Source organism: Peromyscus eremicus, chromosome 6, assembly GCF_949786415.1.
Source record: "Peromyscus eremicus chromosome 6, PerEre_H2_v1, whole genome shotgun sequence".
NCBI lineage: Eukaryota > Metazoa > Chordata > Mammalia > Rodentia > Cricetidae > Peromyscus > Peromyscus eremicus.
Genome location: NC_081421.1, coordinates 79335666 through 79351132, shown reverse-complemented (window position 1 = coordinate 79351132; position 15467 = coordinate 79335666). Strand labels below are relative to the sequence as shown.

At 39.9% G+C, this 15467-nt stretch overlaps 1 protein-coding gene across 1 annotated transcript in view; it reads right to left on the bottom strand.

The window, feature by feature from the left end:
- The window catches only part of LOC131912626 (chitinase-like protein 3), a 61724-nt gene extending 49151 nt beyond the window's left edge, over positions 1-12573 (bottom strand). Inside the window, exon 1 of the mRNA XM_059264938.1 lies at positions 12283-12573. The gene's annotated coding sequence lies outside the window, so the exon portion shown is untranslated. The remainder of the gene's footprint in view (positions 1-12282) is intronic.
- Positions 12574-15467: the final 2894 nt, after the last annotated feature.

Sequence of the window (15467 nt, the reverse complement as noted above, 5' to 3'; positions counted from 1 at the left end):
TCAAGAAGATACACACCTTATATTGTCACTTATATAACAGTCAATTATTTAGTTTTGTAAATTTAACAAGATTGTCTCTGCATCATGATAGAGGAATTAACCAGTGCTAGGAAAAAGTCCTAAGAGAGATGGGATAGTAAAACACATATAATGTTGTAACATGAAATCTAAACAAGTTTTTTTAATAAAAAAATCCCCTGAAGCCAGATATTGGGGTAAATGCTGAAAGATCAGAGAGAAAAAGGAACAAGCCACTGCCATGTCTCACCATGCCAACTCCATGAATTCTCTGACTGAATGCCTCTGAGTCCTCAGCCCAAAGTTCTCCAGCCAAGAAGCCTTTAGTTCCTGTCTCCTCACACCTTGTATACCTTTCTCCACTCAGCCATCACTTTCTTCCTAGTGCTGGGATTAATGGCATGTGACTACCAAGTATTGGGATTAAAAGTGTGTGCCACCACTGCCTGGCTCTATTTCTCTCCTAGACTGAGTCAATCTCATGTAGTCCAGGGTGGCTTTGAACTCAAAGAGGTCCAGATGGATCTATCCCTCCTGAATGCTAGGATTAAGGATGTATGCCACCACTGCCTGGCAGCTATGTTTAATCTAGTAATTTGTTCTATTCTCTGATCTTCAGTCCAATTTTATTAGGGTACACAATATATGACCACATAAAGTGACAATAGACATGTGAAATACTATCATGGAAAGGGTTAACTATGGTGGGAATCAAGGCTATTGGCAAAATTGAGAAGTTGAGAATGAGGCAGAGTTAATGAAAACTAAAGGTATATAAAAAGCCATATGCAAACCTACTATCTTCGAACACCAAACAATACTTTGAATGGAAATACTCCGTATGACCTGATAACATTGATCCTGGAACCAATGGGCTACTCAACATCAACCCAGTGCCAAGTGTGAGATACCTCCTCAGGAGAATTTGGCCAGAGAATTTCTGTAATCCTCCGAAGAACATACTGACTTTCTTTTCTACTTGGTTGCCCTCTGTACATGAATAGTGAGATCTGATTGCTGAAGATGCCATACACCAGGGTTCCAACATTGAGAAAGTAACCTGAGATTGAGCTGGGAAACTTCTCTCTTTTTGAAGCTTCCAAAATGTTACATTTTTTTATGTAAGCAGACCAGGGGAAAGACTTGAACAATTTTAATCAGCAATAACCTTGAAAACTATAATTTTTAAACTATAATTTACTAGATGTGACCTAGTAAATAGTGACAGCATGGTTATACATGTAACCTACTCTCTTTTGACTGTGATTGAGGCAGGTTCCATAGATAGCAACACACAGTAGTACCATAATCCTGGTCAGAACTGATGCTATGGAAGTTCATAGGTACCAGAAGAGAAACTACTGGATTTGATTAGTTCAATAGACATAATGTCACACTGCATTTTAAACACCTGTGTTTATGACCTCAGATAAGGATGTTGGAGAGGATGTGGAGCAAGGGAAACACTCCTCCACTGTCGGTGGGAATGCAAACTTGTATAGCCACTTTGAAAATCAATATGGTGCTTTCATAGACAATTGAGAATCAACCTCCCTCAAGACCCAGCTATACCATTCTTGGGCATATACCCAAGGAACGCTCAATCATACCACAAGGACACATGCTCAACTATGTTCATAGCAGCATTATTTGTAATAGCCAGAAACTGGAAACAACCTAGATGCCCTTCAACTGAAGAATGGATAAATAAAATGTGGTACATATACACAATTGAGTACTACTCAGCAGTAAAAAAAAAAAAAATGACATCATGAAATTTGCAGGCAAATGGATGGAACTAGAAAAAAATCATCCTGAGTGAGGTAACCCAGACTCAGAAAGACAAACATGGTATGTACTCACTCATAAGTGGATACTGGATGTAAAGCAAAGGATAACCAGACTGCAACTCACAACTCCAGGGAGGCTACCTAGTAAAGAGGACCCTAAGAGAGACACAGGGATCACCCAGTGACAGAGAAATGTATAAGAGCTACATGAGCAAACTGGGGGTGAGGAGTAATGGAGGACTACTCTCAAAATTGAAAAGAGAAGCATCTCTTTGCCATGAAGAGCAGAGAAAAAGCATTGTTAACCCTTCAGAAAAAGTGATGGGTGAGGACACAGCACTAAACACATGATACATAATAGCCCTGCTGGTTTAGGGAGAATGTGGAGGAAGGAACTGCCAAAATATGGCACTGGAAGAAGTGGATAAGGGAAATCATATCCTGTGAACACAATACAGTCAGTGTAATCATGAGCTCACATAAGCATTGATTTGTTCCAGTGAACCTGAGTAAAACAGGACCTTTCAACAGGCAGTCGTGGATTACAGGTGGTTATCTAGTACCCCACACTTACTAGTAAACTGTTGACTGCTGCTGAACAGTGGAGAAAGGGATCTTTGCTTTCAGTTGTATACCCAGTTGCAAAACCACCAGGCTATGATGGATATTTCCTACCCACAGACATATGGAATGCCCTAGTAAGATCCAGAAGATTGAAAATAAAATAAAAATCCATGAAAGTGATTAATAGGGATGTGGGCTATGTGGTCAGAACAGAGTATTAATTACCTGAAGAGGAGAATGAGAACAATCAAAATGCATTATGTACATATATGAAACTGTCAAGAAACTAATTCATTAACCCCCAAATAAATAAATAATAACTTTCATGTAGCTTTCTCTTTGTATTATGCAATGACCAGTAAGAATGAGGAGCCACAGGCACTGAGATACATGTAGCAGGAGCAGAAAGGCTCAAAGACAAAGCCAGACAGACAGTTTTGCATGAAGCTCCTGCCAGCAGCACAGCTGTAGAAGCCATTATTGTAAGGGGTCAGGGGAAGTCTGTTGCACTGTGTTGGCAAAAAATCCAATGACAGTAGTGCTGCCCAGTTTGCTACCAGTGCTAAGCTCCCACCATCTGCATGCAGACCTGTGCTGGGAATTTGCAATCTGAAGGGGAAGTCCAAACATTTTCCCTCCTTTTTTCCAGCAGTGCCTGGCATGGGGTTTGGGACCTTCTGACTTGGATTTTGTAATCAGCACCTCTGTTCCTGTCTCACATACATTAGTCTTCTAATCCTCCCATCTCTTTGTTGATCAAACTCACTTTCACCTTTCAAATCACAGAGAATTATTTCCTTTTATTTTATGGTATTGCTGATTCAATGGTGTTTCTCGCTGATACCAATTTTCAAGGTAGGTAAATTCCATTGTGTAAGAGAACATAAGAAAGAGGTAGAGATGGTGAGGTTTGCTTGGTAGATGTTAGTGCAAGTACAGGAAAGTTACACAAAAAGTACTTGAAAATTTTGTGGCTGTATCAGAAAATTTCTTATCTCATTTGGAATTTTGTTTCTTTATCCCATTGTAGTGGGAATTTAGTAGACTCATTATATCTGGACATTGTATCTGAAGCAATTGTTTTTAGATGTACTTAGATTTTGTGTGATTTCTGTGAGTGGTTTTTCTTTTTTATTATTATTAAGAAATTTTTCATTCATTTTAAATACCAACCACAGATCTCCCTCTCTTCCCTGCTCTTGGTCTCTCAGCCCCCCTCCCTTCTGACAAGGCAAGATCTCCTATAGGGAGTAAGCAGAGCCTGGTACAATCAGATGAGGCAGGTCCAAATCCCTCCCCATGAATTAGGCTATGCAAGGTATCTCACCACAGGTATTGAGCTCCAAAAAGCCAAATCATGAACCAAGGATGGCTCCCGATCCCAATGTCAGGGGGCCCCTTAAACAGATCAAGCTACATAACTGTCTCACTTTTGCAGAGGGCCTAGCCCAGTCACATAGAAGCTCCATAGCAATTGGTCTAAAGTTCATGAATTCCCACTAGTTTGATTTTGTTGTCTGTTTAGGTTTCCCCATCATGATATTGATGCCCCTTGCTCACAGAGACCCTCTTCTCTCTCGTCAGCTGGACTCCTGGGACTCATCCTGGTGCTTGGCTTTGGATATCTGCATCTGCTTACATCAGTTACTGGATGAAAGCTCTATGATGACAGTTAGGGTGTTCACCAATCTGATTACTGGCTTAAGCCAGTTCAGGCACCCTCTCCATTATTGCTGGGGTCATCCTTGTAGATCCCTGGGAACTTGCCTAGCACCTGGTTTCTCCCTACTCCCATGAGGTCTCCCTCTATCATGATATCTTTTTTATTGACCTCCCACTATGTCCCGTGTTCCAACTCGACCATCCTGTTCCCTTATGTTCTCATAGCTCATCCCCTACCTTTTATTGCCCCTCTCACCCCCAGTTTACTCATGGAGATCTCATCTATTTCCCCTTCCAAGGGCAATCCATGTGTCCCTCTTAGGGTCCTCCTTGTTAGCTAGCTTCTCTGGAGCCTGTCAGTTGCAGGCTGGTTATCCTTTGCTTTACATCTAGTATCCACTTACAAGTGAGTACATACCATGTTTATCCTTCTGAGTATGGGTTACCTCACTCAGGATTATATTTTCTAGATCCAAACATTTGCCTGCAAATTTCATGATGTCATTGTTTTTTACTGCTGAGTAGTACTACATTTTCTTTATTCATTCTTCAGTGGAGGGGGATCTAGGTTGTTTCCAGGTTCTGGCTATTATAAATAATGCAGCTTTAAACATACTTGAGCAAGTGTCCTTCTCGTATGGTTGAGCACGCCTTGTGTATATGCTCAAGAATGGTATAGCTGGGTCTTGAAGTAGATTGATTCCCAATTTTCTGAAAAAACACCATACTGATTTCCAAAGTGGCTGTACAAGTTTGCACTTTCACCAACAGTGGAGGAGTGTTCCCCTTGCTCTACATCCTATTCAACATAAGCTGTTATCAGTGTTTGTGCTCTTAGCCATTCTGACAGGTGTAAGATGGTATCTCACAATCATTTTGATTTGCATTTTCCTGATAACTAAGGATGTTGAGCAATTCCTTAAATGTCTTTCAGTCATTTGAGATTCTCCTGTTGAGAATTCTCTGTTCAACTCTGTAGCCCATTTGTTAATTGTATTATTTTGGTATTTTGATGTCTAGTTTCTTGAATTCTTTATGTATTTTGGAGATTAGCCTTCTGTCAGATTTGGGGTTGGTGAAGATATTTCCCCATTCTGAAGGCTGAGATTCTTCTGTTGAGGATTTTCTGTTCAGATATGTACTTAATTTTTAAATTGGATTATTTGGTATTTTGATGTCTAGTTTCTTGAGTTCTTTATAAATTTTGAAGATCAGCCCTCTGTCAGATTTGGGGGTTGTGAAGATCTTTTCCCATTCTGTAGGCAGTTATTCTGTCTTACTGACCATGTTCCTTTCCCTACAAAAGCTTCTCAGTTTCAAGAGGTACCATTTTTAATTGCTACTCTCAATGTCTATGCTACTGGTGTTATGTTTAGGAAATGGTCTCCTGTATCAATGCATTCAAGACTACTTCCTACCTTCTCTTCTATCAGGTTCATGTAACTGGTTTTAAGTTGAGGTCTTTGATCCACTTGGACTTAAGTTTTGTGCATGGTGACAGATATGGATCTATTTGCAATCTTCTACATGTTGACATCCAGCTATGCCAGCACCATTTGTTGAAGAGTTTTTCCATTGTACAGTTTTGGCTTCTTTGTCAAAAATCAGGTGTTCACAGGTGTGTGGGTTAATGTCAGGGTCTTCAAATCAATTCCATTTGCCCACATGTCAGTTTTTATGCCAATACCAAGCTGTTTTTATTACTATAGGTCTATAGTAGAGATTGAGGTCAGGGATGCTGATGTCTCCAGAGGTGGCATTATTGTATAGGATAGTTTTAGTTATCCTGTTTTTTGCTTTTCTATATGAAGTTGAGTTCTTTCCAGGTCTGTGAAGAATTGTGTTGGGATTTTGATGGAGATTGAATTTAATCTGTAGATTGCTTTTGGTAAGATTGCCATTTTTACTATGTTAATCCTACCTATGCATGAGCATGGGAGATCTTTCCGTTTTCTGATACCTTCTTCAATTTCTTTCTTCAGGGACTAAAAAGTTCTTGTCATACAGGTCCTTTACTTGCATAGTTAGAGTTACCCGAAGGTATTTTATGTTATTTGTGGCTATTGTAAAGGGTGATATTTCTCTGGTTTCTTTCTCAGCCCATTTATCAGCTTATCTATTGTATATAGGAGAGATACTGACTTTTTTTGTTAATCTTGCATCTTGCCTCATTACTGAAGGTGTTTATCAGTTGTAGAAGTTCCCTGGTATAATTTTTGAGGTCACTTATGTATACTATCATATCATCTGCAAAAGTTTGATTTCTTCCTTTCCAATTTGTATTCCCTTGATCTCTTTTGTTGTCTCATTGCTCTAGCTAGAATGTCAAATACTATATTGAATAAATATAGGGAGAGTGGACAGTCTTGTCTTGTTCCTGATTTTAGTGGAATCACTCCGAGTTTCTCTCCATTTAATTTGATGTTGCTGTTGGCTTGCTGTAAATTGCCATTATTATGTTTAGTTATGTTTCTTGTATTCCTGATCTCTCCAAGACCTTTATCATGAGTGGGTGTTGGATTTTGTCAAATCTTTTTCAGCATCTAAGCAGATGATTATGTTATTTTCTTTCAATTTGTTTATATGGTATATTACATTGACAGATTTTTGTATATTGAACCATCCTTACATCTCAGACCATTTGCATTATATGTCTGTAGAGAACAGGAAAAACAAGCATTGGGGAAGGTTTATGAAATTTTATCCTGTTGGATATGTGATATACCAATAGGTCAGTTTACTGTTTTTCTAGGGACATTTTTTTCTGGATAATTTGTCCTTTTTCTTCACATGTGTCATTTGTTCAATGGTCTTCAGATTCCTTAGCTCGATGCCCTCTTAAAAGACAAAAACAAAACCTGCCCCAACTCTAAATCAGGGGAGCTTCCCTTTTAGCAAGTTATATCTGATGGAATGGAAAACATTTGTTAGTTGTATAAATTAGTCTAGATTGAATGGTCATGCAGCTTGATGAACTATCACCTCTTCTAATCAAGAGGTCTACCTTGTTCAAATCTAATCTTTTTCAATTTTGATTTATGGTTTCTCCTGAAATTTTTGTTTTACTCTTTAAAGCTGTTCTATCATCCAGAGAGGCATGAATTTTTACAATAGGCATTTGATTCCTTAATTGCTCTGGGAAGGAGTTTCCTCCATGATGGCAGGAATCAACCGAATCAAACTTGACAAAAAGACCTGTGAGAGGCCCCTCTGTAGATAAACAGTCTTATTAAATAAGAAACACAGAGCCAATTGCAGAGTTAAAAGCCCAAGAGGTTAGAGCAGTAGCTGAGAGCTAAGCTTACCCTTTGCTGCCACTGCTGTCCTTCCTCTCAGCAAGAGCGCTACTTCCTATGTGTCTGTCTTTTTATAGACTTTCTGTTCTGCCTTCTCACTGCTTGTAAACCCAACCACATGACCTCCTTGTCACTGCTCATCTATACAGACCTCCAGGTCTTCTATGGTTAGTATTGAGATTAAAGGCATGTGTCTCCATGCTGGTGGTATCCTTGAACACACAGAGATCTGCCTGTCATGTGATCGGGATTAAGGGCATGTGCTACCACTGCTAGACTTCTGCTATGGCTTGCTATCAGCTCTGACCCCCAGGCAACTTTATTTATTAACATACAAATAAAAACATTTCAGTACAAATAAAATATCACCATACCGTACCTCAAGACCTTTCCCACTAGCAAAGGGTTACCTTGACTGTCCCTTGTTGATCTACATTCATTAGTCCAATGTCTGCCTTTGTCACACCTTCTACATAATCCAGAAAGGAGGAGCATTCTGTTTGGATTATTATTAGAAAAAACATTGTTTCTAGGAATGCCCTGTTTACAATCCCTTTTTAGGTAACCTTGTTTGCCACAATTAAAACATTTGACTTTTTGATTTTTCTTTAAACCTCTGGAAATCACCTCTCCTATCCAAGCATCATCATGGTATGAGATTCAATATTGACTATATTTGGATCCACTTCTCCAAGAGTGCTGATCTTGCCTTTAATAGCCTAATTACCCTTTTGCATTGTGCATTAGCATTTTCAAAAGCTAGAGATTCAATTACTATTTGTCTAGCTTCTGAATTTGGTATGATTCTATTTATTGCTGACATTAATCTTTGTAAGAAATCAGGGGAGGTTACTTTTGGACGCTGTATAACTTTAGTAAATGACTCAATTTTCTTTCCTACTTCTTCATTTCTGTCCCAAGTATTCAAAGCTGCTACATGGCATAAAGCCAGGGTGTGGTCATCATATAGAGGTTGCCTTTGTACAATAGCATAATCTCCCTCTCCAAAAAGTTGGTCTTGGTAGAGTTCCATACTTCTAGCCCTACTTCATTGCTCAATGGTCTTAGCCTCATCTTTCCACCAGGTCATCCACTGTAATTGAGGACCAGGCTCCAAGACTGCTGTAACCAAGTCACTTCAGTCTTGAGGGGTAATTCTATTACAAGTTGACCATGAGTTTAACAACTGCTTCACAAAGGGTGAATGCACGCCATATGAGATGTTTGCTTTCTTGAATCTCCTTAAATCTAACATTTCCATAGGAGTCCATTTAGCTCTTACACAGCCTTGGGGATAGCTATCATTTGGCAATTCCTGTAAGGTTACTGGATAAATTGAAGTTGGTTGTTTGAAATCCTTAGGTGGTTCCTCTCTAACCTTATAAGTGCAATGCTAAGACTGGTTCTCCTTTAAATTCCTCTGTCTGGGTCTGAATATCTCTATGATCTGTTTTAATTCGTTTTTCTAAAACTTGTGTCTTAGACTCATATTAACCAACTTTTTTAGTGATAAAACAAAATGATAAAACTGATAGTGTTTATAATTAGTATTATTTAAATCCCATCTAAATTAGTTCCCCTCTCATTTAATTGTTCCATTTTCAAACTGTCCAGAATATTATCATACAGAGACCTAACTCCCTCCATTATAATAGTGTTTCCAATTTTTAAATGGAAAAAACTCACCCTTTTAACTAATTCCTCCCTTTAAGAATTCTCAATTGTCTCACAAAATCTGCTGATGATGGTGAAATGTGAATCTGACTGCTGCTGTATAGAAAAGCAGAAGTCCAAGTGCATTTCAAAGCAGCTACCTAATTTGGGAGTATCCTGAGAAAGGGGTCCAGGGAAAGCACACAACCCATTGGGAGAAAAGAAGCCAAAGAGCCAGCTATCTGCTTGGGGGGAATTGCAAAAGTGGCTAACTCCTGTGACATTTGGAGCTCAAACGCCTGTGGAGTTTTCTGCAGAGGGGCTGTAACAGAAAAATTCCAAACTCACTCAGAGGCTTAGGAAAAAAAAGAGAGGAGAACCTAGCCAGCAAGGCAGTGACTCCAGAGGGAGCCCCCACATGCAGCTTCAGCATGTGCCAGTGGCTTCAAAGCCACAGGCTTGAAACTTTTTCATGAATTTGTGCCCCAAAGTTAGATGCTAGATATAGCACAAATTCTAATTGGTCTTAATAATAAAAACCCAGAGTCAGATATTGGGGTAAATGCCGAAAGATCAGAGAAGTAAAGGAGCAGCCAAAGTCACCTCTTACCTCCACAACTCCTCAGACTAAAACGGGGGCCAAGCTTCTGTCCCCTCCCACCTTGTCATTCTCTCTCTACCCTGCCATATCAATTCCTGTCTCTACTTCCCTAGTTCTGGGATTAAAGGTGTGTGCCACCAGTGCCTGGCTTCTATGGTTAACTAGTGGCTACCTCTGCACTCTTATCTCCCGTCAACCTGTATTTTTTAGAGCACAAACAAAATATAACCACAGTGGTTTGTAGCAAAACTCCCAGTTGATATTTTCAACTACTCTTCAGTATGCTGTTCATTTTAAAATTGTATTCAGATTGCTGTTCAAGCATACTTAGGTTTGGTACTGGACTAGACATACCTAGGAAAAGGGGGACTCAACTGAGAAAGAGCCACCATACAATTGGTCTATGTGTCAATTTGGTAATTGTTGATTGGTGTAGGCTGACTCATTCCACTGTGGGTAATGCCATCCTTAGGCAAGTGGCCCTGAACTGTACAAGAGAGGTAATTGAGCAAATCTTTAGGACCAAGTTAGCATAAGTAGTGTTCCTTTAGGGCCTCTGACTCATGTCAAACCATAGGCTCCTAACTTGTCTTCCTTGTTGATAGACTGTAACAAGTAAGCTGAAATAAAGCATTTTATCTCCAAAGTTGCTTTTTGTCAGTATTTTAACACCACAACAGAACAGTAAATGTTGTCCCCACTAGTAAGGTGACAATTCTCCCAAAATCCCTTTATCCATGATCTTGCAATAATTTCCAATGTATGTGGGCTTAAATATCAAAACCCACTAGATCATCCAAGGGGAAAAAATGAATGTAGAAGGGGCCGTATTTCAAATAAGAAGGAGATCACTGAGAGTGAAAGTAGAAAAAGGGAGAGTAATAAGGATGTGAGTGTGAGCAAAATACATTACATATATATGAAAAGGTCATGTTGAAACTCATTATTATGTATAACAAGTAGACACTACTACAAAAATGAGTAGGTATGACTCACCAATGAAGCCAGGATAGGAACATAAAGTAGTTCCTTAATCTGATTTGCAAAATACACAATCAATATGTACATACAAAAGAAGCCCAGAAAGTATCAAACACACTATTGGTTAAATTTGGAGGTCTGTCTTATATGGAAAGAACAGGTTGTCAATCACTTGGCTGCATGAGGCTAGGTGAGAAGTAGCTATATGCTCCACAAACCAATCCTAAGTTGTGTTTTTGTTTGTTTGTTTTTTGGTTTTTTGAGACAGGGTTTCTATGTGTAGCTTTGTGCCTTTCCTGGATCTCACTCTGTAGCCCAGGCTGGCCTCGAACTAACAGAGATCCGCCTCTGCCTCTGCCTCCCAAGGGCTGGGATTAAAGGTGTGTGCACCACCACCACCCAGCATAAATTATGTTTTAACTTGTTTCCATAGTATGTGAGTTTGAAATTCATTATTTATGAATTGAGTAATGGAAGAGCCTCAGAATAAATTTAATTTTATACTTCATTTTCCAGTCATCCCAAGAACATTATGAAACTCTGTCCACTACACTGTCTTCGCTTCTCATGAAGTTGAAGAGACCTTTAAGATGTCTTGGAGTCTTGTGCCCTGAAGTCTGTGGGATGCTGCATCCCACCACATGTGTGGAAAGATATTTTTCTTTGTAAGTATTTGAGAGAAGACTCAAAAGCTCAGTGTTCACACCTGGCGTTGGGGAGCGGCACTGAACAGCTTACTCTGTGTCCTCTTCTCCTTCCTCTTACTTTTGCTTTTCCCTATCCTCTGCTTCCTGCTTCCTAGACAGATATTTTGCATAGAGCTTTGAAGCAACAGAATCTTATGCCAAAAAATATCACTAATTTTTAGAGAGCTGCAAGCTAGATTATTAGTGCTTTTATTTATTTTTGTCATTGGGACAAAAACAACTCACAGAAAGCAGAAAATAAAGGAAATATTTTTCCTCGTGTTTTCTGAGGGATTTAAGTCTACAGTGGAATGGGAAGAAATGACAATAGTTTAGATGTGTGTCCTAGATGGTCCTTCTATGGTGCCAGTCAAGTAAAAAAAGGAAGCTTAACCAGAACCAAAGGTGAATAGAACGTCAAGGCCCATCCTCAGTGACCCACTCTTACTATTAGGCTCCAATACATGATGCTGCACCACCTCTAAAAAGAGCGCTACCAGGCCAAGACCAAGAGTTGTCATGACTGCACTATGGGCTCAGTTCACAGTTAAACCACATCAGCTTGTGTGGGCATGAAGCACTAGGTTATATACAGCCAGGCATCAGTGTCAGGATATCTCTGACTGAGTCACAGGGCTCCTACTACTCCGTGTGACCTTGGTAATTCATGTGGTCCCTTTAGAGCTTATTCCTCCTCATTTGTAAAGTCCATTGCAAAACAGCATGTGTACTTAAGAGTCATATTGTGGATTCACCAGTCTTTACTGAGAAGCTAGAAAGGAACTAATTATATTCAAGCAAAATATGCCTTATAGTCAAGTGTAGGGCGTATGTTACAGCTCCAGAGGGAAAGGTTTTGTGACTTTTCAGGAAGTCAGGCTATACCTGCAAAGTGTTAACTGCTCCAGAGGGAAATGCACCCTTTCTTGTCAGGAAGTCAGGCTAAACCTACACCTGTGAAGGGAGGAATCCTGGATACCTACAGCTGTGAGGAGAAAGGTATCCTGGCTTGTCAGGAAATCAAACCATACCTGAAGCTAGGTTATGGTGGGGGATGGTCTCCCCACGGGATGTGGCAATCCTGCTCCTCTCCAAGAGAGAGCTGTTCCAGCTGAGCTCTGCTCTGTTCCCCTAAGGGACGTTCCCCGCAGAGATATCCATTTTTTCTCAGTTCTGGCCGAAATTGTTACTTCTTCTGCTTCACTCTGCTAAGAGGGAAACACATGCAGAAATGTAGCATTTCTACTCCTGCTCTGGTGAAAAGTTGTTACTCTGTTCAGCTCCCCCTAAGAGAGTTTCCCAGCAGAGATGTCAGTTGCTTCTGCTCCCCTCCCCTAAGGGAGTTTCCTAGCAGAGATTCTGATTGGCTGGTTTCATGTTCAGTTGGTCAGGGGCATGTTTGGCTCTGGTTTCAGAGCCAAAGTGTGTTTCTTTTACTGGCTCCTTTTAGCCTTTTGGCTCTAGTTTCAGAGAAAGGGTGTGTTTCTTTTACTGGCTCTGGTTCCAGGGCCAAAGCATGTTTCTTTGGCTTTGGTTTCAGGGTCAGGGTGTGTTTCATTGGTTCTGGTTTAAGTGCCAAAGTCTTTCTTCCGCTGGCTCTGGTTTTAGGGCCAGGATGGGTTTCTTTCACTGGCCCTTTTACCCTACACTATAGTCATGTTATGCATTGACAAGATTTGGTTCAGTGTTTTGGGTAGCTAACAAAAAATGTGAAATAAATTAATCATACATCCAGAATGTTTAAACCAACAATTAAGACAATTGTAACTATTTTAGTTCCTATGCCCAGAAATCTTCCCTCGTGGGTATTTGTGTGTCTATCTGGAACATTGTGTACTATAAGGATGGACATCTTTACACAGTGGTTTATTCTTTATATGGATGTTCCCTAATGTATCCATCAAAAGACAAGAAGGAACAAAGCCTATTGGCACTTGTCTGTGATTTCAGCACTGGAGCATCAAAGGCAAGATGATCTGAGCGTTCAAACAAGCCTAGACAAAGTCGCCATATCTTTCTCTTACAAATTATTGATCAGCCGGGCGGTGGTGGCGCACGCCTTTAATCCCAGCACTCGGGAGGCAGAGCCAGGCGGATCTCTGTGAGTTCGAGGCCAGCCTGGGCTACCAAGTGAGTCCCAGGAAAGGCGCAAAGCTACACAGAGAAACCCTGTCTCGAAAAACCAAAAAAAAAAAAAAAAAAAAAAAAAAAACAAATTATTGATCAAGGGTAAGGAAAGTTTAATCAGTATTTAAGAGTCCTTGCTGTACTATGAATATACAAGACACTCCCACCACTAACTGCAAACCGTCACCTCTCCTGCTTCTTCAAATCAAATCTCCATGTCTCATCCCCAGATCTGCAAAAAAACACCTGCTGCAGCCTGCCTTCTATGCTGCCTACATCTCCAGTGAATCCTATAGATTTTTCACTTCTAACCTTACTCCACAACCAAGTTACTTTATCCCAGGTCCCAACTTCAGCAGGCACTCCTTGGGAACCCATGGGGCACTCCTGTCTAGGAAGCAGGTAGTCTGACTGCAAATCATCACTACACTCTTCGTTCTTCTAACTACAGTTCGCCAGTCTCATCCCACCTCTGTAGCAGAATAACTGAGGTAGCCACCCCTTTATCTCTAGTGAGTTCCTCAGATCTTCCCATCTTCACCCTCCTCCTCAACTTTTTTATTTATCCCACCTCAAAAATCCAGCAAGCACTCCCTGTGAACACACAGTCCACTCTTGCCAAGGATGAAGATAGACAAAGTGCAGACTTTCACTTGGCTTATGCACCTCCAAATCAAATGTCCCAGTCTCATCTCCAGCTCTACAATAGAAAACCTGTGATAGTCTCTGCTCCCAATCTCCAAGGGGTCCCACAGATCTTCCCATCATAGCCCACCCTACCCCACTTGTTGTTTTATCCCATCCTCCAACTAGAGGGGAATCCGTGGGACCCCACAGGCCATTTCTGCCAGGTAATCAGGGAAGGCTAACTTCAGATCCTCACATCTCCAACCATTCCTCTAAGTCCTCCAAAAAAAAGAGAAAAAGTAAAATTAATATTAAAATAAGCCACATAAAAATGGATACCACACAGAGAACCTGGATTGTATTGTCTGGGATTTTTAACTGCAGAAAGACATTTGATTGTAAAGGCTGCTCAGTTAAACGAATATGTATATTTTAAAGGTACCTTGACTTCAAAATTTGGATCTAAGGATATGTTGCTTTGGAAAGGAGGCTCTGCTTTTGTTTCCACAGGAAGCAAGAGGCTATGGAATTGTTCCAGATTAAGATAAATTAGGTTTGACCAGCCAAGACCTCCTGAAAGGTTTCTGATGACACTATGGTCCAGATGGTCCAACATCTAGAACATTTTCAAGGCAACTGGCTCAGACAATGCAGCCTCAGACAAGTCAGAACTTGACCATAATTCTTAATTTCTCAAGATCCCCATAAGAATACAGCACCCTCCATCAGCAGGAAGTAGCCTAGAACACTACACCCACATTCCCCCAAAATGGATTGTGGATGTTTGCCTTTGTTTAGGTTGTTGGTTACAAATTGTTATTGGTCATAGTCAATCTCTTTCTAAAATAAGAAAGGAGGATATAATATAGAAATATAGGATATAGATATGATAGAATGAAAGGGTAGATTATTGAATCTACTTTTAAAGAGCAACAACTTGTTTGAAATGTTTTACATTGCTATGGATTTTAGTTTATTGTTAAAAATTTAAAGTTAATTTTGTTATACTGTATGTATATTTCTACTCTTGTTTAAAGTATTTTGTTTGTGCAACTCACTTGAAATTGTAATGTATAGTTGAGAAATACAGATTAATAATTAGTTTTCTATGATAGTCAAACTTATAGTCATGTTAAGCTTTCCAGATATACATAGTTATATTTCAATTAGTTAAGTAATCTTCAAACACTTCAAAGACCTACAGAATATGGCATTTAAAATGTTTTAAAAATTTAGACTTTCTGGACAGTGAGACACATCTGCTCCTGGCAGAACAAATTTACTGAGAAAGACAGGCGTCAAAGACACTCCATAAGGAGTTCATCTTCTTCATGGCAAAATATAGCCATTTGGGCAAGAAACTGTTCTTGTCTGGACTGCTTGAAAAAATATTGTATGGATTGGACATGCAGTACCCATAGGAAGGTGACCACTGAACTTTGCAAGGCAAAATGGTCCTTCA